Below are 23,640 nucleotides of genomic sequence, written 5' to 3'. Positions count from 1 at the left end.
CAGTCAGAAGTGTGAGTACCTCAGTCAGGAGAGTGAGCTCCTCAGTCAGAAGTGTGAGTACCTCAGTCAGAAGAGTGAGTACCTCAGTCAGAAGTGTGAGTACCTCAGTCAGGAGAGTGAGTACCTCAGTCAGAAGTGTGAGTACCTCAGTCAGAAGTGTGAGTACCTCAGTCAGGAGAGTGAGCTCCTCAGTCAGAAGTGTGAGTACCTCAGTCAGAAGTGTGAGTACCTCAGTCAGGAGAGTGAGCTCCTCAGTCAGAAGTGTGAGTACCTCAGTCAGAAGTGTGAGTACCTCAGTCAGGAGAGTGAGCTCCTCAGTCAGAAGTGTGAGTACCTCAGTCAGAAGTGTGAGTACCTCAGTCAGGAGTGTGAGTACCTCAGTCAGGAGAGTGAGCTCCTCAGTCAGAAGTGTGAGTACCTCAGTCAGGAGTGTGAGTACCTCAGTCAGGAGAGTGAGCTCCTCAGTCAGAAGTGTGAGTACCTCAGTCAGGAGAGTGAGCTCCTCAGTCAGAAGTGTGAGTACCTCAGTCAGAAGTGTGAGTACCTCAGTCAGGAGAGTGAGCTCCTCAGTCAGAAGTGTGAGTACCTCAGTCAGAAGTGTGAGTACCTCAGTCAGGAGAGTGAGCTCCTCAGTCAGAAGTGTGAGTACCTCAGTCAGAAGTGTGAGTACCTCAGTCAGGAGAGTGAGCTCCTCAGTCAGAAGTGTGAGTACCTCAGTCAGAAGTGTGAGTACCTCAGTCAGGAGAGTGAGCACCTCAGTCAGAAGTGTGAGTACCTCAGTCAGAAGTGTGAGTACCTCAGTCAGGAGAGTGAGCTCCTCAGTCAGAAGTGTGAGTACCTCAGTCAGGAGAGTGAGCACCTCAACCAGAAGTGTGAGTACCTCAGTCATGAGGGTGAGCACCTCAGTCAGAAGTGTGAGTACCTCAGTCAGGAGAGTGAGTACCTCAGTCAGGAGAGTGAGCTCCTCAGTCAGAAGTGTGAGTACCTCAGTCAGAAGTGTGAGTACCTCAGTCAGGAGAGTGAGCTCCTCAGTCAGAAGTGTGAGTACCTCAGTCAGAAGTGTGAGTACCTCAGTCAGGAGAGTGAGCACCTCAGTCAGAAGTGTGAGTACCTCAGTCAGAAGTGTGAGTACCTCAGTCAGGAGAGTGAGCTCCTCAGTCAGAAGTGTGAGTACCTCAGTCAGAAGTGTGAGTACCTCAGTCAGGAGAGTGAGCTCCTCAGTCAGAAGTGTGAGTACCTCAGTCAGAAGTGTGAGTACCTCAGTCAGGAGAGTGAGCTCCTCAGTCAGAAGTGTGAGTACCTCAGTCAGAAGTGTGAGTACCTCAGTCAGGAGAGTGAGCTCCTCAGTCAGAAGTGTGAGTACCTCAGTCAGAAGTGTGACACCTCAGTCAGAAGTGTGAGTACCTCAGTCAGGAGAGTGAGCACCTCAGTCAGAAGTGTGACACCTCAGTCAGAAGTGTGAGTACCTCAGTCAGGAGAGTGAGCACCTCAACCAGAAGTGTGAGTACCTCAGTCATGAGGGTGAGCACCTCAGTCAGAAGTGTGAGTACCTCAGTCAGGAGAGTGAGTACCTCAGTCAGGAGAGTGAGCTCCTCAGTCAGAAGTGTGAGTACCTCAGTCAGAAGTGTGAGTACCTCAGTCAGGAGAGTGAGCTCCTCAGTCAGAAGTGTGAGTACCTCAGTCAGAAGTGTGAGTACCTCAGTCAGGAGAGTGAGCACCTCAGTCAGAAGTGTGAGTACCTCAGTCAGAAGTGTGAGTACCTCAGTCAGGAGAGTGAGCTCCTCAGTCAGAAGTGTGAGTACCTCAGTCAGAAGTGTGAGTACCTCAGTCAGGAGAGTGAGCTCCTCAGTCAGAAGTGTGAGTACCTCAGTCAGAAGTGTGAGTACCTCAGTCAGGAGAGTGAGCTCCTCAGTCAGAAGTGTGAGTACCCAACACCTTTGTTGCAAACCACAACAGCTAATTAGAGAGAGAAAGCAGAAGGGAATGCCTTGCCACAGTGGCAGGGTGGGGTGGGGGGGAGATGGGATTGGGGAGGGTGGGAGGGACACTGGGTTTACGGGTGGTGGAGAATGGGCACTGGTGAAGGGATGGGTTCCCAAACTTTGTATGAGGGAAGTGTGAGCACAGAAGTGTATAAATCTGTAACTGTACCCTCACGGTGATTCTCTAATTAAAAATAAATAAATTAAAAAAAAAAAAAAAAAAAAGAAGTGTGAGTACCTCAGTCAGAAGCGTGAGCACCTCAGTCAGGAGAGTGAGCTCCTCAGTCAGAAGTGTGAGTACCTCAGTCAGAAGCGTGAGCACCTCAGTCAGGAGAGTGAGCTCCTCAGTCAGAAGTGTGAGTACCTCAGTCAGAAGCGTGAGTACCTAGGTCAGGAGAGTGAGCACCTCAGTCAGAAGTGTGAGTACCTCAGTCAGAAGTGTGAGTACCTCAGTCAGGAGAGTGAGCTCCTCAGTCAGAAGTGTGAGTACCTCAGTCAGAAGTGTGAGTACCTCAGTCAGGAGAGTGAGTGCCTCAGTCAGAAGTGTGACACCTCAGCCAGAAGTGTGAGTACCTCAGTCAGGAGGGTGAGCACTGTGGCAAGTGGCAAGTGCGAGATCCCGCTTGGTATGTCATTGGAAGAGGGACAGTAAATAGATTGAAGAGAAGAGCCCTGGGCTGGCGCCTCTCTCAGCCGTGGCCAGCTGTGGTGAGACAATACTGGCTTCCTTCCCACACCAGCAGGAGCCCCGGGGGCCCCGGGCTGAGGGTCACCTACAGTGGCCCCCGGACGCTGTTGGGACACCCTCTCCCTCACAAGGGGGACGTCTCGGGAGGAAGGGCACTGCCCTGGCGCCGACAGCCAGACCTCTGCGGTCAGAGCTGGCGGGAGGGCGGCCGCTGCCAAGAGACCAGAGGGAAACCTTGAGGGTTTTTCTGAGAGAAAATGTCCTTGGGCTCAGTGAGGTTGCAAAGTCATCAAGTCGCATCCGAAGGAGGGGCCGGGGAGCACAGCAGTAGGCGCTGGCCTCGCATGAGGCCGACCCTTCCATCCTCGCCCCCCTAGGGGCCCCCGAACACCATCAGGAGTGACCCTGAACACCGCCAGGCATGGCCCAGAAACGCATCCAATGTCGCCGTTAACTGGGTGCGTCCTAACCCCAAACGGACTGTTCTGGGAGAAACTAGAATGACGGCTGGAGCGGGAGCACAGCGGGTGGGCCTGGCCTTGCACGTGGCCGACCTGGGCTCCACCCCTGACATCCCATATGGTCCCCTGAGCGCCGCCAAGATTGATTCCTGAGCACAGAGCCAGGAGCCACCCCGAGCACTGCCAGGCGTGACCCAGAAACCAAAAGAAAACAAAGCGGTCCCGGCTGGAGCCCAGGGGACGTGGCCTCCAGCTCTCGCCCCTGCGGGCGGCTGGGTCCAGGGGCGGCCCGAGGCCGATCACAGCTTCAATCCCCGGCACCCTGCACGGTCCCTCCCGGCCCACCAGGAGGGGCCTTGAGCACTGAGCCAGGAGGAAGCTCTGAGCGCCCCGGGGCTGGCTCTGTGGGTGGGAAGGTTCCCCAGCCCAGACGGGGCAGGACCGGCCCTTCCCTGCCTGGCACAGCCTCGATCGCCCGCTGGCGCCCTCCCGCCTGCTCCTCGCTGGGCTCGGGGACTCGGGGCGCTCCGTGCCAGGGGCCGCCGTGCTGGCGGGGGGCCGGGCGGGCCCTCGGCCTCTCTCAGGCTCACAGGCCCCTGTGGGACGGGGCTGCCCCCGGCGAGGGGAGCGTCCACGCCGCTTCTTTGGACTGGCCGGCCTGGACAAGGGGGTACTTGCACCCGCCACTCAGAGGGGGCCTGAGTGTGGCAGTGCTCGCTGGGCACCCTCTGGCACAGGGGCGCCCCCCAGGGAGGAGCTTGGGAAGGGGTTAAGCTGTCCCGCAGGGCCGGGTGAGAGGACGGTGGCAGGGCTGGGCGCGTTCCATCCCAGCACCACAAATGGACCCCCAAGCTCAGTCAGGTGTGACCCCAAAACAACAACAACAACAACAATAATAATAAACCTGTCACACACATTGTGATTATTTTCTCGATTTTTATAATTTTCTTTGACTTTGTGACCCCTTCGCTCACATTTGAAAAATTATGGGGCTGGAGAAAAAATTATAGTACAGTGGGGAGGGGGCTAGCCTTGCACACCGCCAATTCGAGTTTAATCCCTGGCGCCCCATGCGCCTCTAGAGTGCATAGCCAGGGTAACCCCTGAGCAACACGGGGTATGGCCCCCAAACAGTAACAATTATAACAATAACAATAAATATGTCATACACATCATGATTAGTTTCCCATCTTTTTTTCCTTTGACTATGACCACTTTCACTCAAATTTAACAGAATTACGGGACCAGAGATAGTCCATAGGGTAGGGCACTTCCCTGGCAAGTGGTCACCCTGCGTTCAATCCCTGGCATCCCATAGGGTCCCTTCAGCCCTCTCAGGAGTGACCCCAGAGCACAGAGCCAGGAGTGGGCCTTAAGCATCACCAGATATGGCCCCAAAACAAAATGCTGCACTGCACTGTTGCACTATTGTCCCATTGTTCATCGATTTGCTCGATCGGGCACCAGTAACGTCTCCGTTGTGAGACTTGTTACTGTTTTTGGCATATTGAATACGCCACGGGGAGCTTGCCAGGCTCTGCCGTGTGGGCGGGATACTCTCGGTAGCTTGCCGGGCTCTCCACAATACATATATATATATATAGTATATATATATATATTTAATTTAAATCTTTTACGTGCTGTGTGGCTCACAGAACTATTAGTGGTTTCCTGGCTGTGCTCAGCGACGGCTCCTGCTGGCACTGGGGCCCTATGGGACTCCAAGGGCCAAAGCTGGGCTGTCCCCTCCCTTCTGGCCGGACCCAGCAGCCCCCACGCCAGCTTCCTCTGCCTTGCATGTGACCACCTGGATTCGATCCCCAGCACCCCGTAGGAGGCCCCCAGCGCGGCGGGAGTGATCTGAGTGCAGAGCCAGGCGTGAGCCCTGAGAACCGCCAGGTATGCCCAAAAGACAAAAAAAAAAATGTTAATAGGAAAATGACAGCAGCAGTTACACCAGTTTTTCACTTTCATACAACTTGAGACCAAATAAGGCTCCTTAGGACGTGTATTTGTCTAATTTTAGAAGCATCTGAACGGGATGGCGGGAAGGCACTGGCCCTGTACACGGCCAACCTGGGCTCCTTCCCCAGGACCACATGTACTCCCGATACCCACTAGAAGTGCTCCCTGAGCACAGATCCAGAGTAAGCCCAGAGTACAACAGGTGAGGCCCTCCAAAGCAACACAAAAGCATATGAAAATTTGTTTTCCTGGGGAGGGGGTGTTGCATCACATCTAGCGGTGCTCAGCTCTTACTCCTGGCTCTGTGCTCAGGAATCCCCTCCTGGTGGGCTCAGGGGGCCATATGAGGTACCAGGGATCGATCCTGGGTCGGCCTCATAGAAGCCCACACCCTACCTGCCGTGCTGTCTCTCTGGCCCCAGGAGAATCCACTGCAAGTGCCCGAAAGCACATCTGGCATGGTCCCAGCGGCCCGACCCGCCCACCCCGCCCAGCACCACGGGGCCAGAGCACTGACCTGCAAGCCCGCCGTACCCAAACAGTGCTCAGGAGCCCCCCGCCCAGTGAGATAAAATAAAATAAAAAGACTGAAACTGAGCAGCAGTGGAAACGGAGGACAGGGCCAGCTGAGAGCGGCCAGCAGAGGGGTCCAGTCCCTCTGTTCCGGTCCCTTGCTGTTGCTGTTGCTGTTTGTGGGGGGCTCGCACCCGGCTGTGCTCGGGGGTTGTTCCTGGCTCTGCACTCAAGGATCACTCCTGGCGGTGCTCAGGGGGCCCGGTGGGATGCCTGGGATCGAACCCAGGCAAACGCCCTCCCCGCTGCACTGTTGCTCCAGCCCCGGGAGACCCAGTTTGACCGCCAGCACCGCACAATAGCCCAGGGCTAGCAAGATGGACTCTTGAGCACCGACCAGGAGTAGCCCCTGAGCGTGACTAGGTATGACCCAAAAATCAATTTATTTCTAGGTTAGTTTTTGGGCCATACCTGGCAGTGCTCAGGGAGAGGGAGGGGGGACACTATATATGGTGCTGGGAGTTTGGACGGGGTCAGCTGAGAGCAAGGCAAGAGCCTGACCTCCTGTACTATTTCTCAGGCACCCAAGTTGAGTTTTTAATAGGGAAGAAAATGAGGCCAGAGAAATCGTAAAGGCGGGAGGGCAGGGGGAGGGCGGAGGAGGGGCGGGGCGGCAGCATCCCTGTAAAGCGGCCTCTGCAGTTCCTGGAAAGCGCCTCCAGCGAGCGCGGGAGGAACGTGCCTCTGAGCCACCCCTGGCGGGCGGCTCTCACTCCCCCTGGGGTCCCTTGACCTGCCGCAGCCCTGCCCCAGCCCCCCCGCTGCTCCCCTTCACAGCCCCCACCCGGTCCCTGCTGAGCCGCAGAACTGGGAGCCAGGTCTTCTCTGGGCTTCAGGCCGCGCTCTCTGAATCCCCCAGGACAAAGCAGGGGGGACCACGCAACTAAGAGAGGCTCAGGCCCTGCCCACCGTCTGTCCGCTTTCGCCTGGTTCTCGGGCTCCAGTTTGGGGGAAACTTTTCCTTTAAAAAATCCATTTCAGGGCTGGAGTGATAGCACAGCGGGTAGGGCCTTTGCCTTGCACGTGGCCGACCCGGGTTCGATTCCCAGCATCCCATATGGTCCCCTGAGCACCACCAGGGGTAATTCCTGAGAACAGAGCCAGGGGTAGCCCCTGTGCATCACCGGGTGTGACCACACACAAAAAAATCCATTTCAGCGTGGGGGTGGGGCAAAGTTATAGGACGGCAGGGAAGGTGTTTGCCTTGCACGTGGCCAACCCGGGTTCGATTCCTAGCATCCCATATGGTCCCCTGAGCACTGCTAGGGTAGTTCCTGAGTTCAGAGCCAGGAGTGACCCCTGTGCATTGCCGGGTATGACCCAAAAAAGCCAAAAAAATCCATTTCAGGGCTGGAGTGATAGCACAGCAGGTAGGGCATTTGCCTTGCACACAGCCGACCCGGGTTTGATTCTCAGCATCCCATATGGTCCCCTGAGCACTGCCAGGGGTAATTCCTGAGAGCAGAGCCAGGAGTAGCCCCTGTGCATCGCCGGGTGTGACCCAAAAAGCAAAAAAAAAAAAAAATCCATTTCAGCGTGGGGGTGGGGCAGAGTGATAGGACAGCAGGGAAGGTGTTTGCCTTGCACGAGGCCGACCGGGGTTCAATTCCCGGCATCCCATATGGTCCCCCAAGCTCCACCAGAATGATCCCTGAGTACAGAGCCAGGAGTAACCCCTAAATATCACCAGGTATGACCCACAACCCCCCAAGACATCAGTTTTGGGGCTGGAGAGATAGCCGGTAGAACACTTGCCTTGCCATGCAGCCAACCAGGGCTCTATTCCCAGCTCCCCATACAGTCCCCGGAGCACTGCCAGGAGTGACCCCCTGAGCACAGAACCAGGAGTAAACCCTGAGCATCATCAGATCTGGTCCAAAACAAACAAACAGAATAATCATTTCTCATACTTACAAGGATATAATAGAAACTAAGCATGTTGAAACTTTCACCTAAGGCTATTCTAGCCAGATTTGGATGGAATTAATTCATAATAACAATCATGCAATATATGATCTTATAATCATCATCATCATCATAAAAAAATTAGACACGGAAAGCTCTCCTGGACCCCCATATACTGACCTAAAATGTCTGCCCCTGCACACACATGTGCATACGCACACACACACACACACACACACACACACACACACACACACACACGCTCGCACACACACCCCAACACGGGGGGCCTATTACCAACCAATTACTGCTGCTACAGAAAAGGAAAGTCTGGCACTTTGGGGAACTGAAATTAATTGAAAGCGACCGGAGTTAATTTCCATCTGAGCGTCCCCTGCTGAACGGGTCTTGGGCGCACGGTTCTAATTTAGTCCAGAGAGAACTTTCGATGCTGGGGGGAGGGACAAGGACCCGCTTCCCCCACACTAAAGGACGGCGTCGGGGAAGCCCGCGTCTCTGGGAGGTAGCAGGCTGCCAAAGGCGTTAACCGCCACCCAGAGTGCGTCTCTCTCTCCTCCGGTCAGCCTCCAGGCCGCGTCAGGCGCCATCTGGGCCCAGACTCAACATGGAGAGCGCCAAGCTGCCTCGTCCCCAGTCACGCATTTTCTCTGAGTCTATTCTCACAGTTTTTCTTTCTTTCTTTCCTTCTTCCCTTCTTTCTTTCTTTCTTTCTTTCTTTCTTTCTTTCTTTCTTTCTTTCTTTCTTTCTTTTTTTTTTTCTTTTTGGGTCACACCTGGCAATGCACAGGGGTTACTCCTGGCTCATGCACTCAGGAATCACTCCTGGCGGTGCTCAGGGGACCATATGGGATGCTGGGATTCGAACCCGGGTCGGCCGCGTGCAAGGCAAATGCCCTACCCACTGTGCTATCACTCCAGCCCCACTCTTTCTTTCTTTTCTTTCTTTCTTTCTTTCTTTCTTTCTTTCTTTCTTTCTTTCTTTCTTTCTTTCTTTCTTTCTTTCTTTCTTTCTTTCTTTCTTTCTTTCTTTCTTCCTTCCTTCCTTCCTTCCTTCCTTCCTTCCTTCCTTCCTTTCTTTCTTTCTTTCCTTTTTTTTTTTGGTTTGTTTTTGGGCCCAGCAGTGCTCAGGGGTCCTCCTGGCTCTGCACTCAGGAATTATTCCCAGTGGACTCAGGAGATCCTGGGAGGTGCTGGGGATCAAACCTGGGTAGGCCACGTGGGAGGCAAGCGCCCGACCCGCTGAACTCTCTCCATTTCTTTAAACACACTGCTGAGTGCCACGGGCTTCTGAGCTAGAAACCACTTTTCCCGTTAGTTACGGCAGCGTGTGGATTCTGACTAGGTCTGGGCGATGTCTGAGAAAGCAGACGGGATGGACTGACCGGGTGAGGGAAGGGCTTTGGAGTCCAATGAGACAGAGACAGAGAGAGACAGAGAGAGAGAGAGAGAGAGAGCAGACAGAGACAGAGACAGAGACAGAGACAGAGACAGAGAGAGAGAGGAGAGGAGAGGAGAGAGAGAGAGGAGAGAGAGTGAGTGAGAGAGAGAGAGAGAGAAAGAGAGAGAGAGAGAAAGAGAGAGAGAGCAACATGGAACATAGGATTGGGTCCACCCCCTCAGAAATTAAGCTTGGCTATACTCAGGGGTCACTCCTGGGAGGACTCAGGGGACCATATGGGATGAGGGGGATCAAGCCCAGGTAAGCACCTTACCATTGTATTTTTTTTTTGTTTGCTTTTTGGGTCACACCTGGCAATGCACAGGGGTTACTCCTGGCTCTGCACTCAGAAATTACTCCTGGCGGTGCTCAGGGGACCGTATGGGATGCTGGGATTTGAACCCGGGTCAGCCGCGTGCAAGGCAAACGCCCTACCCACTGTGCTATCGCTCCAGCCCCACCATTGTATTATTGCTCTAAGCCAGTAATTCTTACTTCTTTTATTTTGAGGGGGTTGTAAGTTTAATGTTCAAAATTATTATCCAATAAATAGGTGCATTATTTCTAAGTCTTTCTGCTCTAATTTTTTTTACCCATGGTGTATTTCTTTGAAATTGTTCTTAAGTTTTATTAGACAGTTAAAGAAAATAAAATAAACCAATAGAACCAGTGCCAATTATTATGAGAGTCCAAGCCTTCTCTTTTTCTTGGTTCTTCGTATACAAAATGCTGCTGACTTAGAGAGCTCTGCAGAGCCAGTAATTTTTGAAACGAAGTAAAACAGTTTTCTAGGAAAACTTACTTACTGGTGAATTTTGTTCTAAAAACTAAGAGTGAGGGGGGCTGGAGTGATAGCACAGCGGGTAGGGCGTTTGCCTTGCACGCGGTCGACCCGGGTTCAAATCCCAGCATCCCATATGGTCCCCTGAGCACCGCGAGGGGTAATTCCTGAGTGCAGAGCCAGGAGTAACCCCTGTGCATCGCCAGGTGTGACCCAAAAAAAAAAAGCAAAAAAATAAATAAATAAATAAAAAATAAAAACTAAGAGTGAGGCTAGAGAGACAGTCAGCGAAGTGAGGTGCTGGCCTTGCCTGCAGTCACCTTAGCTCCATCCCCAACAGAGGGTGCCCCTGGGCACTGCCCGGGTGCCCCTGGGCACAGAGCCAGAAGTAGGCCCTCAGCACCGCTGGAGTGACCCAAAAACCAAAAACAACTCAACCAAAAAAAGAAGAAGAGGGTTTTTTTAAATACACAACTAGGAGCTGGAGCAATAGCACAGCAGGTAGGGCATTTGCCTTGCATGTGGCTGACCCGGGTTCGATTCCCAGCATCCCATATGGTCCTCTGAGCACTGCCAGGAGAAATTCCTGAGTGCAGAGCCAGGAGTCACCCCTGTGCATCGCCGGGTGTGACCCAAAAGCCAATAAATAAATAAATAAATAAATAAATAAATAAATAAGACACATTTATTTATGATGGGCCTGGAGAAGGCGCAGGGGTGGTGCCTTGGGGGCAGGAGGCCACAGCTCTGTCCCCGCACCACAGCTGTCCCCCGAGCATGCCCGGAGCCGGGAAATGGAGCAGCAGCTGCGGAGCCCCAGGAGCCATAAACCAGGTCACCCCGAGGACCCCTGGGGCCAGGGCTGCTTGTCCTAAAAGGACTCCCGACACCCGCCTGGGCGAGCAGCACTTCTGCACAAAGGGCCCTGCCACCGCCCGGTGCCCGAACCCCTGCCCCGCGTGCACGGCCAGGACCCTTGGGAGGGGAGTCACCAGCACCAGGATCCAGCGACCCCCAGAAAGGAGCCCCGCAGACCCCCATCCTCAGGGGTGTCAGCCTGGCCTGTCCCTGCCGACCCCGGCCACCCGGGCCCCAGCCTATCCCCGTCTGTCCCTGCTGACCCGTCCACCCAGCCTGTCACCCTGGGCTCCTGCTGACAGACCCTCTCAGCCCTCCAGCTCATGTGTGTCCAGCCCCCTGGGCCCGCCCTGCCCCGTTTCCCACCCACCGGCCCTGACCTCAGAGAGGGCCGGGTCACTTCCAGCACCTGCCTGGCGTTCCTGGACATGACCGTGTCGATCCGTCCACTCGACACCCGCTTGCTCAGCTGAGGCCCACCAAACCCCAGCTCCGCACAAGGACAAAAGCCTGGAACACTCCACAGACTGGCCACTCCTAGCACTTGGGAGGTGGCCGAGAAGATGCAAGCCTGTCACTTATGGGTCACCACGAGCTGAGGGCGTGAGCCGGAGTCACCCGATTCACTGCACAGACAAGGGCAGAAGGGGTGCCCGCCTCACCCCGGGGAAGCTGCTCCCCCAGGACGAGGCAGAGGCCGGCAGTCAGGGGTGGCCCCGGGGCCCCCAGGCACACAGCTGAGAGATCCTGGGCAATGGTCAGTAACACCCCCCGCCCACTGGGCGCTGGCTCAGGGTCCGAGCTCTGACGTGTTTGGGTTTGGGTTCGAGTCCCCGTGCCATGATTTAAATGCCCAGCCAGGGAGAGGCTCCAGGGCGGGCCCAGCTCGGCGTGCAGGAGTGTGACCACAGCCCTGCAGAAGCCCGCGGTTAGAGGGCCTGGGGGTGCAGGCCGGCTGACCTGGGAGAGGGCCCCGACCTCAGCGCCGTGGGTCTCAGCACCCCCAGCCCCGTCCCCTGCTCTGTCTTGGGGACAGAGTCAACGTTCTGACCTCGGATCTGCCAAGACAAACTCCAGGTCTCGGCGACCTACGGGGCCCCAGGACCAGTCAGGAGACGACCAAGAAGTTCTAGAAAAAGCAGAGGCCGGCGCTGGGCTTCCCATCCGGCTCCTGAGAGTGGAGGGTAGGGGGCAGGGAGGGAGGGCGGGAGGAGACTGAGCCGCAGTAAGGAGCGTTGTGACCCGTTATCTGAGCTACTAAGGCCTCCCTGGAAAGGGGGTGCGAGAGACGGGAGGCAGGCAGGGAGCCGTCCCTGCACGTGGCTGACCCAAGTTGAATCCTGGTACCTCATATGGTCCTCCCCGCCTGTCGGGAGTTAGATCCCGGTGTCCCATGCGGTCCTTCCCGCCTGTCGGGAGTTAGATCCCGGTGTCCCATGCGGTCCTCCCCGCCTGTCGGGAGTTAGATCCCGGTGTCCCATTCGGTCCTCCCCGCCTGTCGGGAGTTAGATCCCGGTGTCCCATGCGGTCCTCCCTGCCTGTCGGGAGTGGTCCCTGAGGGCAGAGCTAGGAGAACCACATGGCACTGGGACTCGAACCCTGAGAACCACAAGGGGAGGCTCCCAAATAAATAAATGATGAACAAAATGATAATCACTTAATTTTTTTTTTTTTTTTTGCTTTTTGAGTCGCACCCTGCGATGCACAGGGGTTACTCCTGGCTCTGCACTCAGGAATTACTCCTGGCGGTGCTCAGGGGACCATATGGGATGCTGGGATTCGAACCCGGGTTGGCTGCGTGCAAGGCAAACGCCCTACCCGCTGTGCTATTCCTCCAGCCCTGATAATCACTTATTTAAAAAAAAAAAAAAGTCACCCTGCCTGAGACTAGCGAGACAGTACAGTGGGTAGGGTGTGTGTCTCGCATGCAGCCGGCGAGGGTTCATCCCCGGCACCCCAGATGGTCCCCAAGCCTGCCAGGAGTGATCCCTGAGCAGAGCCAGGAGAATGCCCTGAGCTCTGCTGTGTGACCCCAGAACAACAACAAAGTCACCCGCCCTTTGGCAAAAGCAAATGCATGTTAGTAGATGTATTTTAATATCTGATATGGGGGGGCAGTACGGTGGGTGAGATGCTTGTCTTGCACATGGCTGACCCACGGTCCATCCCCCAACACCACATATGATCCCCGAGCCCACCAGGTGTGATCTCTGAGCACAGAGCCAGGACTAAGCCCTGAGCACCACCAGGTGTGGCCCAAAAAGCCACTGTAGCACTGTAGCACTGTGGTCCCGTTATTCACTGATTTGCTGGAGCGGGCACAGTAATGTCTCCAAGTGAGACTTGCTGTGACTGTTTTGGGCATATCGAATACTCCAGGGGCAGCTTGCCAGGCTCTGCTGTGCGGGGGGGATACTCGAGGTAGCTTGCCGGGCTCTCCGAGAGGGACACAGGAATCGAACCCAGGTCAGCCACGTACAAGGCAAACGCCCTACCCGCTGTGCTATTGCTCAAAAAAAAGCCACTAAAAATTTTGTTTTAGAAATAAATGAAATAAAACATACGATTGATCATCACGTGAGATAGCAAGGGTGTAGCCCCCATGCCAGCTGGCAAGATGTGAAATAAGCAACACATTTGGCTGGCGGGACCCGCAGGGCGCTCAGGAGACCAGGGGCCCTCTCGGCCCTAGGTCAGCGTGAGGCCGGAGGGCATGGTGACCTGGGCGGGCACACGGTGCCAGGGACGGCCAGGGCAGGCGCCTCCACGCCCGACCCAGCTCTCAGCCCAGCAATGCATGGCGGGCGCGGGGGCTCCTCCAGGCCCGTCCGAGGCTCTGGGTGACCCCTCGTGCCGGGCAGCAGGGACGGGCGCTGGCCTTGCTTCTGCCTTAAAACCTCTCTGCGTGGGGGTGGCGCCCTGCCCACACCCTGCCCCCCACGGGCGGAGGAGTGCAGCACCCCGGGGTGCCTGGGGCTGGGGTGCAGCCCGCGTGCGTCTCTCTTCCCAGCCCTTCAGAGACACCTTCACCTCCGTCTCCTGGGCGGCAGCGACGGCCCTCCGTGAGTCTGTTTCTCAACCTGCCCTTGACCCGCATTTTATTTCCAGGAGTGGCACTCCCGCGTCTGACCTCCCGCTGCTCTTCCCACGACCCCGACAAATGCTCGCCAACCCAGGCCCAGCGCAAGGAACCCTTCACGGGGTGCCCCGCTCAGAACCGGGGTTCTGTGTCCAGACAGCCGGGCACCCCGTCTTCCCCGCCCCTGGCCCGGAGCCGCCCCACTCGCCCTATGCACGGGCGCCTTGCTGGTGTGGTCTGGCCCGCACCCCTGCGGTCAGTCTGGCTTCTAAGAGACTCAAACCCCCGCACCAGAGGCCAGTTCTGATGGAGGCTCACTCTCTCCCGGGGCGGAGGGCGGGAGCTCGTGTCAGACTCCCAGAGAAGTCTTTACCGACCCTCGAAATGAGTGTGAAATCCACGGCACTGGCTTGCGAGTCCCCAGGGAAGGCCAGGGAGCCCTCCTGGCGTCTATGTAGGGCACTCCATGCCACTGGACAGAGGTGGTTAGCCCAGTGCTTCCGGGGGAGACATGCCCGTGTGCGTATATGTACATAATTCATGCTGAAAAACACACAGAATGGCAAAGCCAACCTCTAACTCCCTGATTTTTTTTTTTTCTTTTTGGGTCCAGCAATGCACAGGAATTACTCCTGGCTCTGTGCTCAGGAATCACCCCTGGCGGTGCTCAGGGGACCATATGGGATGCTGGGAATTAAACCCAGGTCGGCCGAATGCAAGGCAAACGCCCTACCCGCTGTGCTATCGCTCCAGCCCCCTAACTCCCTGATATTTTTAAGTACACAAGAAAAGCCCGGAAAAGCCCACTGGATGGAAGGGAGGAAACTGATGATGCCAAACTACTCGCAGCAGTTCTGTGTGGACACAGGAGGAGGAGGGACAGTGACAGTTCAGATGTTGTCACTTTACTGCCTCCGGGCTCCCTCTCAGCACATCAACGGCCTCGATCCAGAGACTCAGCAGTGAATCCTGGAAGACGGCAGCTCGCCGGAGATCTCTCTGGACCCCGTACCTCGCCAGTTCCACTGAGGCACCTCAGACGGAGCGGGTGTGCCCTCTCCACCCACTCCAGATGAAACCCCGGTGGCCACGAGCTTCCAGAAGTAAAACCCAGGTAGAAGGGTTCAAGGACTGAGACTCCAGGCCACACAGCGGCAGTGGAGACGGGCCATCCCTTCCCCTCTCCCCTCCCACTTGGGGTCCTGGCTGTCACGCCCACAATCTGCCTCCTGGCGCCATCTCATTTTAGAATTCCAGGACCTCTCATGAGATTCATAATAAGCAACAGAAAATAAATGATCTAGCATCTGCCCCTGGCAGGCAGGCTTGAATGGTGGTGGGAAAATTCGTAATAATGGTGGTGGGAAGGTGAAATGGTGGTGGAATTGGTGTTGAAATATTGAATGTAATCAATTAATGTGAACAACCTTATGAAAATAAAATTTAAAAAAATAAGTTTGGGGCGGGAGCAATAGCACAGCGGGGAGGGCATTTGCCTTGCACGCAGCTGACCCGGGTTCGATTCCCAGCATCCCATATGGTCCCCTGAGCACCGCCAGGAGTAATTCCTGAGAGCAGAGCCAGGAGTAACCCCTGTGCATCGCCAGGTGTGACCCAAAAAGAAAAAAAAATAAGTTTAAAAAATTGTATCAAGGGGGCTGGAGCGATAGCACAGCGGGTAGGGCATTTGCCTTGCACACGGCCGACCCAGGTTTGATCCCAGCATCCCATATGGTCCCCCGAGCACCGCCAGGAGTAATTCTTGAGTGCAGAGCCAGGAGTAACCCCTGAACACCACTATGTATGACCCCCCGAAAAAAATTATTGTTTTAAAATGTTTGCAGTTCTGGGGATAGAGCCCAGGAACTCTCGCCTGCTAGCTAAGGGCCCTGCCGTGGAGCCACCTGCCCGCCTGGGGTCCCAAACTCACAATATGCTTCTGCCCTTCTCAGTTTGTCTTCCAGACACGCTTTTTGGGCTGGATTTTAAACGCTCTTCATATTGGGCTCAGAATCCACTCAGCTCCAACCCCCCACAGCTCCCCAGGGGGGGCTGTGCTCTGGGCACCCACATGCACCCCTAACCCTTTTCCGCACCCCCACCCCCGCGGCAAACGTGACCGTGACTCCTGCCCATTGGACGGGGCTTTCACCACCCCCCCCCCCCCGCCCAGCACAGGGGCCCGGGAAACGCTGAGTGAAAGGCAGTATCTGCACGTTTAAGTGGGCATCTGTCATCCTCAAAGGCAGCCCAGATGCAAGTCAGGTAGGATACGGCTCGAGGACCGGGGAGATGCCCGCAGGGCCGGAGCCTCTGCTCAGCATCCGGGACCTTGAATTCCAACCTCAGCACTGCACGTCCCTGCGCACTGCCGAGGGGCTCGAGCACCCAGCAGGGGGTGGCCCAGCAGGCAGACAGACAGACAGACAGACAGACAGACGCCACTGGTGTTCATGGCTGCCTCCAGGAGGGCAGCCACGGGGGGCGTGCTCTGTAAGGCGGGGTCCCCCAGTGGGTCAGCTTGTTCTCAGCGGCCACCACACCCGTCGAGCCATTAATAACCGGTCCCTCCCTCGGGACTGACGCCCAAACCCGGGACTGCGTCTCCGAGAAGCAGGTCAGCGATCACTCACCGCGCGGCCGGCCTCCACCCGCCGACATCACGCCCGGGCTGGTGGCGTCCTCGCCATCTCTCGGGAGGCTCTATGAAGAGTAAAGGAGCGGTGATGCCGGGTGCCCTGGAGCAGCCCGCCCGCCCAGACCCCCGCTGCAGCCTGTCCGAGTTAGCACCGGAGGAGTCAGGGGTGCTTGTCTCAGTCTCACTGTTTCATCTGTTTCATTCGTGGGGACCCAGACTCGGCCGTGCTCAGGGGTCCCTCCTGGCAGGGCTCGGGGCCACCTGCGTGTCCAAGGCTGTTCCATGGCTCCGGCCTCTCCTCTGGCCCCCGCCCGCACCATCCGGCCGTGCGGGGACACAGGAAACTCCACCAGCTGGAGCAGAGCGCATGTGTGGGGGCTCCCAGGGGGTCACGGCCCACACCGGCCCGGCAGGGGCCTCCTGGAGGGGCTGAAGGAAGCAGCCGAGGAGGGGGGTTGATGCCCTTTCCGAGCCGGTGCCAGCCCCGGGCCCTGCTGGCTGGTGTTTCAGTCTATCTTCCTGGGCTGTTTTCCCGATGCCTGTCACTGAGGTGGGGGCCTGGGGGTGTCATCCCACGCACCTGAGGGCGGACGGGGTGCAGGGGACTGGTGTGACTGGCAGCAGTCCCCAGCGACTCTGTCAGTCCCGGGGTGGGGTGGCCGCTGGGTAATTCAGAGACACCTGCAGAGTCCCTGCCTGCCCCTGGCGGGCTCTGGGGGCCCCACTCCCGGGCCCCTTCACCCACCCTCCCCTGCTCCCTCCCAGGCCTGACCTGGGCCCCCCTGGCCTGCCTCCATCCCTTTCCTTGGCCTTTGTGGGTTCAGTTCTAGCCAGGGTTGAGCTGAGTCACCGTCCTCCAGCCTCAGGGGGACAGAACAGAGTCCTCTGGTCCCTGGCCCCCTGCCACGGTGGGCCTCCTGCCCACGGCCCCAAGCCCGTCCTCCCACCCTTTGGCTAAGGGCAGGGTTTCCGGCTTTCCACAGAAGCACGTGGAGTGGGTGTTTAGACACGGGAGCCCCAGGGCGGTGCGACCTGCCTCCTCTGGAAAGCGCAGACAGACAGAGGGGGGCTCACTGGGTCCCCGCACCAGCCCAGACAAGGGCAGCCGAGCAGGAAGTGCCAGGACTTCCCAAGTCTGCGGGGGGCCTGGGGAGGGTCTCTCAAGGGAGACAAGGTTGACTAGAGGGGCGACAGGGCAGCAGGGAGGGCGCTGGCCTTGCACGCGCTGACCCCGGCTCCATCCCAGCACCTCAGATGGATCCCTGAGTTCAGAAATGATTCCTGAGCACAGAGTCAGGAGTAAGCCCTGATTACCGCCGAGTGTGCCCCACCCCCGCCCCCACCACCAAAAAAAAAAGAAAGAAGAAAAAGAAAAAGATCAAAGCTGCAGTTGGGGGGCTGGAGCGATAGCACAGCGGGTAGGGCGTTTGCCTTGCACTCGGCCGACCCAGGTTCAAATCCCAGCACCCCATATGGTCCCCTGAGCACCGCCAGGGGTGATTCCTGAGTGAAGAGCCAGGAGTGACCCCTGTGCATCGCCGGGGTGTGACCCAAAAAGCAAAAAAAAAAAAAAAAAAAGCTGCAGTTGGGCTCGAGGTAGAACAGGCCACTGTGGGGAGGCACAAGCAGCCCCCTGGGACCCTGAGCTTGGGGGGCCAGCTGGACGCTGTGCAGGTGCCGGGACAGGGCCAGCCCAGAAGAGTCAGAGCAGCCTGGGGGTGCGTTGGGCAGCCACGCTCTCACGCTCTCACGGCTGCTGCCCCATGGCAGGGGGGTACCTTGGACTCAGAAGTGGGAAGCCAGCCAGCTAGGAAAGGGTCGTCAGGGTGCGGGGTGAGGCCCTGGGCCTGGGCCCTGGCACCGTGTGGGATGAGCTGGGTCGGACGCGCTCAGGACAAGCAACTCTTCCTTTGCTTGGGGGCCACACCCGGCGACGCTCAGGGTCACTCCTGTCTCTGCACTTAGGAGTCACCCCGTGCCCCTGGGACACTGAGGGACCTTACGGGTGCCAGGGACCAACCAGGGAGGGCCGGGGCGAGGCGAACACTCTCCCCACTGTACCAGCTCTCCTGCCCAACACGCTCTTTTGTTTGTTTGTTTTAGATCACACCCCACAGTGCTCAGGGCTCACTCCTGGCTCTGGGGCCAGGGGTGACTCCCGGTGGGGTTTAGGGGACCCTATGGGGTGATGGGATGAAACTGGAGTTGGCCGTGTGCAAGTGCCTTCTCCGGGTACTGTCTCTGAGGGCCCCCCAAATAGATTTAATTAATTTATTTATTTATTTATTTAAGCTGGAGTGATAGCACAGTCGTATGACCTTTGCCTTGCACATGGACAACCCGGGTTCAATTCCTCCGTCCCTCTTTGGAGAGCCCGGCAAGCTACCGAGAGTATCTTGCCGGCATGGCAGAACCTGGCAAGCTACCCGTGGCATATTCGCTATGCCAAAAACTGTAACAACAAGTCCCACAATGGAGACTTTACTGGTGCCCGCTCGAGCAAATCGATGAGCAATAGGATGACAGTGACAGTGATTTATTTATTTATCTTGCTTTTTTGGGTCACACCCGGCAATGCACAGGGGTTACTCCTGGCTCTGCACTCAGGAATTACTCCTGGTGGTGCTCAGGGGACCATATGGGATGCTGGGAATCGAACCCGGGTCGGCCGCGTACAAGGCAAACGCCCTCCCCGCTGCACTATTGCTCCGGCCCCCAAATAGATTTTTAAAAACTTGGTCTCTCCTCCTTTGAACTAGGAAACTAAAAGGCGAGTGTCGTACTAGTCAGTCCACCTACGGCTGTAGCGAGCCTGAGCCCTGCCCTCCCCGTGTAGCCCGGGACCCACGCTCAGCCGCGACTCAGGCAGGCATGGCCCGGCCCGCCCTGCCCGGGGCCCGCACCAAGACCCCCACTCTCGCAAGTCTGGTCTCTGTCCCTCTTTCCCCCAGGCCCAGAGGACCTTGGGAGGTTGCAGCTTCCTGGCGAGAATCCGTGTCTTCTCGCTGAAACTAGGGCAGCGCGGGAGGAGGCACGGCTGACCCGGCACCCGAGGATGATTAATTTTCAGGGACCCACCCCCAATCCCACAGCGCGCCCCTCCCCCGCCGGGCCTGAGCGCCCCCCCCCCCGCTGCCTCCCCCTCTCTGCCGGCACTTTAGGAGAGGGGCCCCTTCCAGCCGCGAACAGCCCCCACCCCGCCCCGGCCCAGCTGCAGCCGCATCACGGTTGGGGCCAGCGTCTCCCCGCCACTCCGGGCGACCCGGCTTTCTCCGCGCACTGAGGAGCAGTGCGGGCTTTGGGGACACGCTGGGGGCGAGTCACTGGAAACTGATAAAAGCCCCCAGGGAGCCGGGGGTCCCGGGCTGCCCATCCCCCGTGAGGCCCTTCACACAGCTGAGCAAGAGGCACTGGCTACTCCCGCCCTGAAACTCCAGACCAAAGACTGCGTGATTCTGAGCCGCGGGCAGCGGTGCCCGGAGGCCCCCGATCAGGGTCCCCGGCCCCTCCCCAGCCGCACACCTCCTGAAACGCCTGCAAACATCTGTGCGGCTTTGCTTTGCAGGAAGAGCAGCTTTTCTTCTTGTCTGTTTCGGGGTCACACTCGGTGGTGCTCAGGGATCACTCCTGGTGGGTCTCTGGGGCTGTGCGGGGTTCGGACCCACATCAGCTGTGCATAAGGCAGCCACCGGACCCCGTGCCACCCTTCCAGCTCTTATTTTAGAACATTTAAGAAGTAATCCTTCATCCCAAAGAGGCAAAAAGCTACTTCTATTAAAGGAAAAGCGGGGGCTTGAGCGATGATACAGTGAGGAAGGTGTTGGCCTTGCACCCCACTGACCCGGGTTCAATCTCTGGCACTCCATAGCATCCCCGAGCACTGCCAGGGGTAAGCCTTGGGCACTGTCAGGTATGGACCAAAAAGCACAAAAGTGGTGGGGGAGGCAAGTAGGAGAGACAAGAAGGAGAGAGGGAAGAAGGGAGGGAAGAAAAGAGGGAGAGAGGAGAGGAGGGATAGAGGGAGAGAAGGAGAGATGGAGGGAGAGAGGAGGGGGGAGAGAGGGAGAGAGTGAGGGAGAGAGGGAGGAGAGGAGGGACAGAGGGAGAGAAGGAGAGAGGGAGGGAGGGAGCGGGGGGGGGAGAGAGGGAGAGAGTGAGTGAGTGAGTGAGGGAGGGAGGGAGGGAAGGAGGGACAGAGGGAGAGAAGGAGAGAGGGAGGGAGGGAGGAAGGGGAGGGGGAGGGAGGGAAGGATGGGGAAGAGAGGGAGAGAGGGAAGGAGGGACAGAGGGAGAGAAGGAGAGAGGGAGGGAGAGAGGGAGGGAGGGAGGGGAGGGGGGAGGGAGGGGAGGATGGGGGAGAGAGGGAGAGAGGGAAGGAGGGACAGAGGGAGACAAGGAGAGAGGGAGGGGGGAGGGAGGGAGGGAGGGAGGGAGGGGGAGGGAGGGAGAGAGGGGGAGAGAGGGAGGGGGGAGGGAGGGAGGGAGGAGAGAGGGAGGGAGGAAGGGAGGGAGGAGGGGGGAGAGAGGGAGGGAGGGAGGAGGGGGGAGAGAGGGTGGGAAGGGGGAGAGAGTGAGAGGGGGACTCAGGGTCTGTCCACGGTGCTGCTGCGCCCCGGACCCTCAGAGGAGACAACCCACACGTCTGCTCAATTCTGTCCCAATCAAAGCAACCCAACGTAGGTGAGATTGGGGGCTTGCGTGTGGGTGACCCGGGTTCAATCCCCGGCACCCCTAGGGTCCCCTGAGCCAGGAGCAAGCCCTGAGCATCGCGGGGTGTGGCCCCCCCCAAACAAACAAAGCTCCCAGTGTCGTGACACGCACACAAGGGGCTCTCCTGTCCGGTCCCGTGTGTCCTGCCGACCAGGGACCGTGCCTTGCCTGCAGGGCTCTGGCCCGGGCCGGGCACCGTGCGGGCCCCACGCTCAGCTTGGAGCAACCCCCGCCCAGCAGGAGTAGCCTGAGCGCCACTGGCCGCAAAACAAAGCCCGGGCCCTGGGAACGCAGTCTAACCTCCGGACCCTCTGGAAGGAAGGTGCTCAGCCACACGAGCTCAGTCCTTTTGTTTGGGGTGCTCAGGGGCTACTCCTGGCCCAGTGCTCAAGGCTCAGTCCCAGCCATGGCTCAGGGAGGCCTCCACAGGCTCAGCCCAGTGAGCTCTCTCCCCACGCCCCCACCCATGTATTGATAAAAATCGACATTTATTAGGTCCACGGAAATTCCTGAGGCTAACAGTACCCAAAGTCATCTCACGATACACATTTCCGACCGTTCAATCCCGCAGAAGCGCCTTCAACGGAACGGCTGTGGGAATTTCAGCATCTCACTTTTTTTTTTTTTTTGCTTTTTTTTGGGTCACACCCAGCGATGCTCAGGGGTTACTCCTGGCTTTGCACTCAGGAATGACTCCTGGCGGTGCTTGGGGGACCATATGGGATGCCGGGGATCGAACCCGGGTCGGCGAACCCAGGTCGGCCGAGTGCAAGGCAAACGCCTTACCCACTGTGCTATCGCTCTGGCCCAGCAGCATCTCACTTTTAATTCCTCAAGGGAGGAACGAAAAAAGACAAGAGCAATATGAACTTCCTTATCTCCAGAATGCTTTCATTTCAACATTTGAAAGCGCAAGTAATTCTAACTCTAATTATGAGCTGTCCCTTCTCACTTGAGGATAGAAAGCCATTGGGCCTGGAGCGACAGCCCAGCGGGGAGGGCGTCTGCCCTGCACACGGCAGACCCGGCTTCAAGCCCCGGCACCCGAGACGGTGCTCCGGGCCGTCCCAGGAGTGCTCCCTGAGCACAGGGCCAGGAGTAAGCCCTCGGCGTCCCCAGGCGTGGCCCCAAAACAACCCCCCGAGAAAGAACAGAAAGCCAACAAGTGAAGCCCGTTTCTCCTTGCCATGCTCCCGAGACTAGTTTAGAATTCCGCCTCAAAAATGCCCCCATGCTGTTACCCACCCAGCTTTGTTCCCAGAAACACCGACAGAGTCACCTATTCTCTGCCCCGAAAGGTGCCCATGAAGCCCCCTGGCCCGGCCTTCCTCTCGTTATTCTCGGCCCCCAAGAGGCGTATCTCAGGCCGGGCTGGCTGCCCCGTCAGTGAAGACCCCTGACGCTTTCTTTCATGCTCTGCCCAGAGTTTCACTCAGCTCCCACTAAGCACAGAAACATGCAAAAGGCCCTTGGGTCCCCCAACACCTCGTGTGCTGAGCCCCAGAAAGGCAGGAGAAACAATGAGAAAACAAAGTGAGGCATTCAGCACTTCACCGCGACTGCCTAGTGCCAGCTGGAGAGGCCGTGGGCATGTTTGGGTAAATGAGTCTAAGTGAGCGAGAGCTGCTGAGACCGCTCCCTCGCCGGGACCCTTCCCTGCCGCTCTGGAGCCCAGAGAGGAGCGCACTCACCTCACGCTGCCTGCCGGGCTCGCACCCTCCGAGCTCTCTGGATTCTCAATTAACTTGAGGCTTATTAAAAAAAAAAAAAAAAAAAAGCAGTGGAGAGGTTTGACTTCCCCAGAAACAGTCAGATGCCAACTAGGTTTTTAAATGAGGAAAACCAGCGTCTCCTCTAATTATATAAGCTCTAGGTCACACTCCGGCACCAACTAATCAAATAACTGAATGGTTCAGCTCCAACGAGGAAAGGAAGAAAGGGTTTCAGGGGATGACTGTTAGCTGAGAAAACTGGAAACCTCAACGCTGAGAAGCCATCTCGCCACCAGTGAGGGCAGCGAGCACTTAAGGAGCACATACATCAACGCCTCTAATGATTTCAGGGCAAATGGGGGACTTTCTTGTGTAGTGGATATTTTTCTACATTTTCTGTGCGTTTTGAGTTTGCGTTATGTGTTCTGGTCCCTTAAAATATCTATTTTGCCTTATTCTAGCTTGTTCTATTCAGAACTGCTTAAGTATAAAATTCTTATAAATAGCACAAAAATATCTAACCCTACGACCACGTGTTCCTGAGACTGCATGTGAATCCCCAGCAACGACCCAAAAAGACCCCATCTGGGGGGGCCGGAGTCAGTAGCACAGCGCAGTAGGGTGCTTACTTGCCCACGGCTGACCTGGGTCCTGGGTTCTATCCGGGGTGTCCCATACGGCCCCCTGAGCCCCACCAGGGGGGATCCCCGAGTGCAGAGCCAGGAGAGAGCCCTGGGCACTGCCAGGAGTGGCCCAAACACAACCCCCCGAAACTGTGATTTTTAGGGAGAAAACACAAATGGGTCCAAGCAGTTGGCTCATCTGTGGC

The 23,640-nt window shown here is 57.2% G+C and overlaps 1 protein-coding gene across 1 annotated transcript in view; it reads right to left on the bottom strand.

The window, feature by feature from the left end:
• The window catches only part of ARHGEF33 (Rho guanine nucleotide exchange factor 33), a 52,181-nt gene extending 29,279 nt beyond the window's left edge, over nucleotides 1-22,902 (bottom strand). The window contains exons 1-2 of the mRNA XM_055122144.1: nucleotides 22,791-22,902; nucleotides 16,385-16,454 (exon numbers count right to left, since the gene is read on the bottom strand). The gene's annotated coding sequence lies outside the window, so the exon portion shown is untranslated. The remainder of the gene's footprint in view (nucleotides 1-16,384; nucleotides 16,455-22,790) is intronic.
• Between the last annotated feature and the right edge of the window lie 738 nt (nucleotides 22,903-23,640).

This window comes from Sorex araneus, chromosome X (assembly GCF_027595985.1).
Source record: "Sorex araneus isolate mSorAra2 chromosome X, mSorAra2.pri, whole genome shotgun sequence".
NCBI lineage: Eukaryota > Metazoa > Chordata > Mammalia > Eulipotyphla > Soricidae > Sorex > Sorex araneus.
Note: the sequence above shows the minus strand (reverse complement) of the source record. Positions and strands in the feature narration are given on the sequence as shown.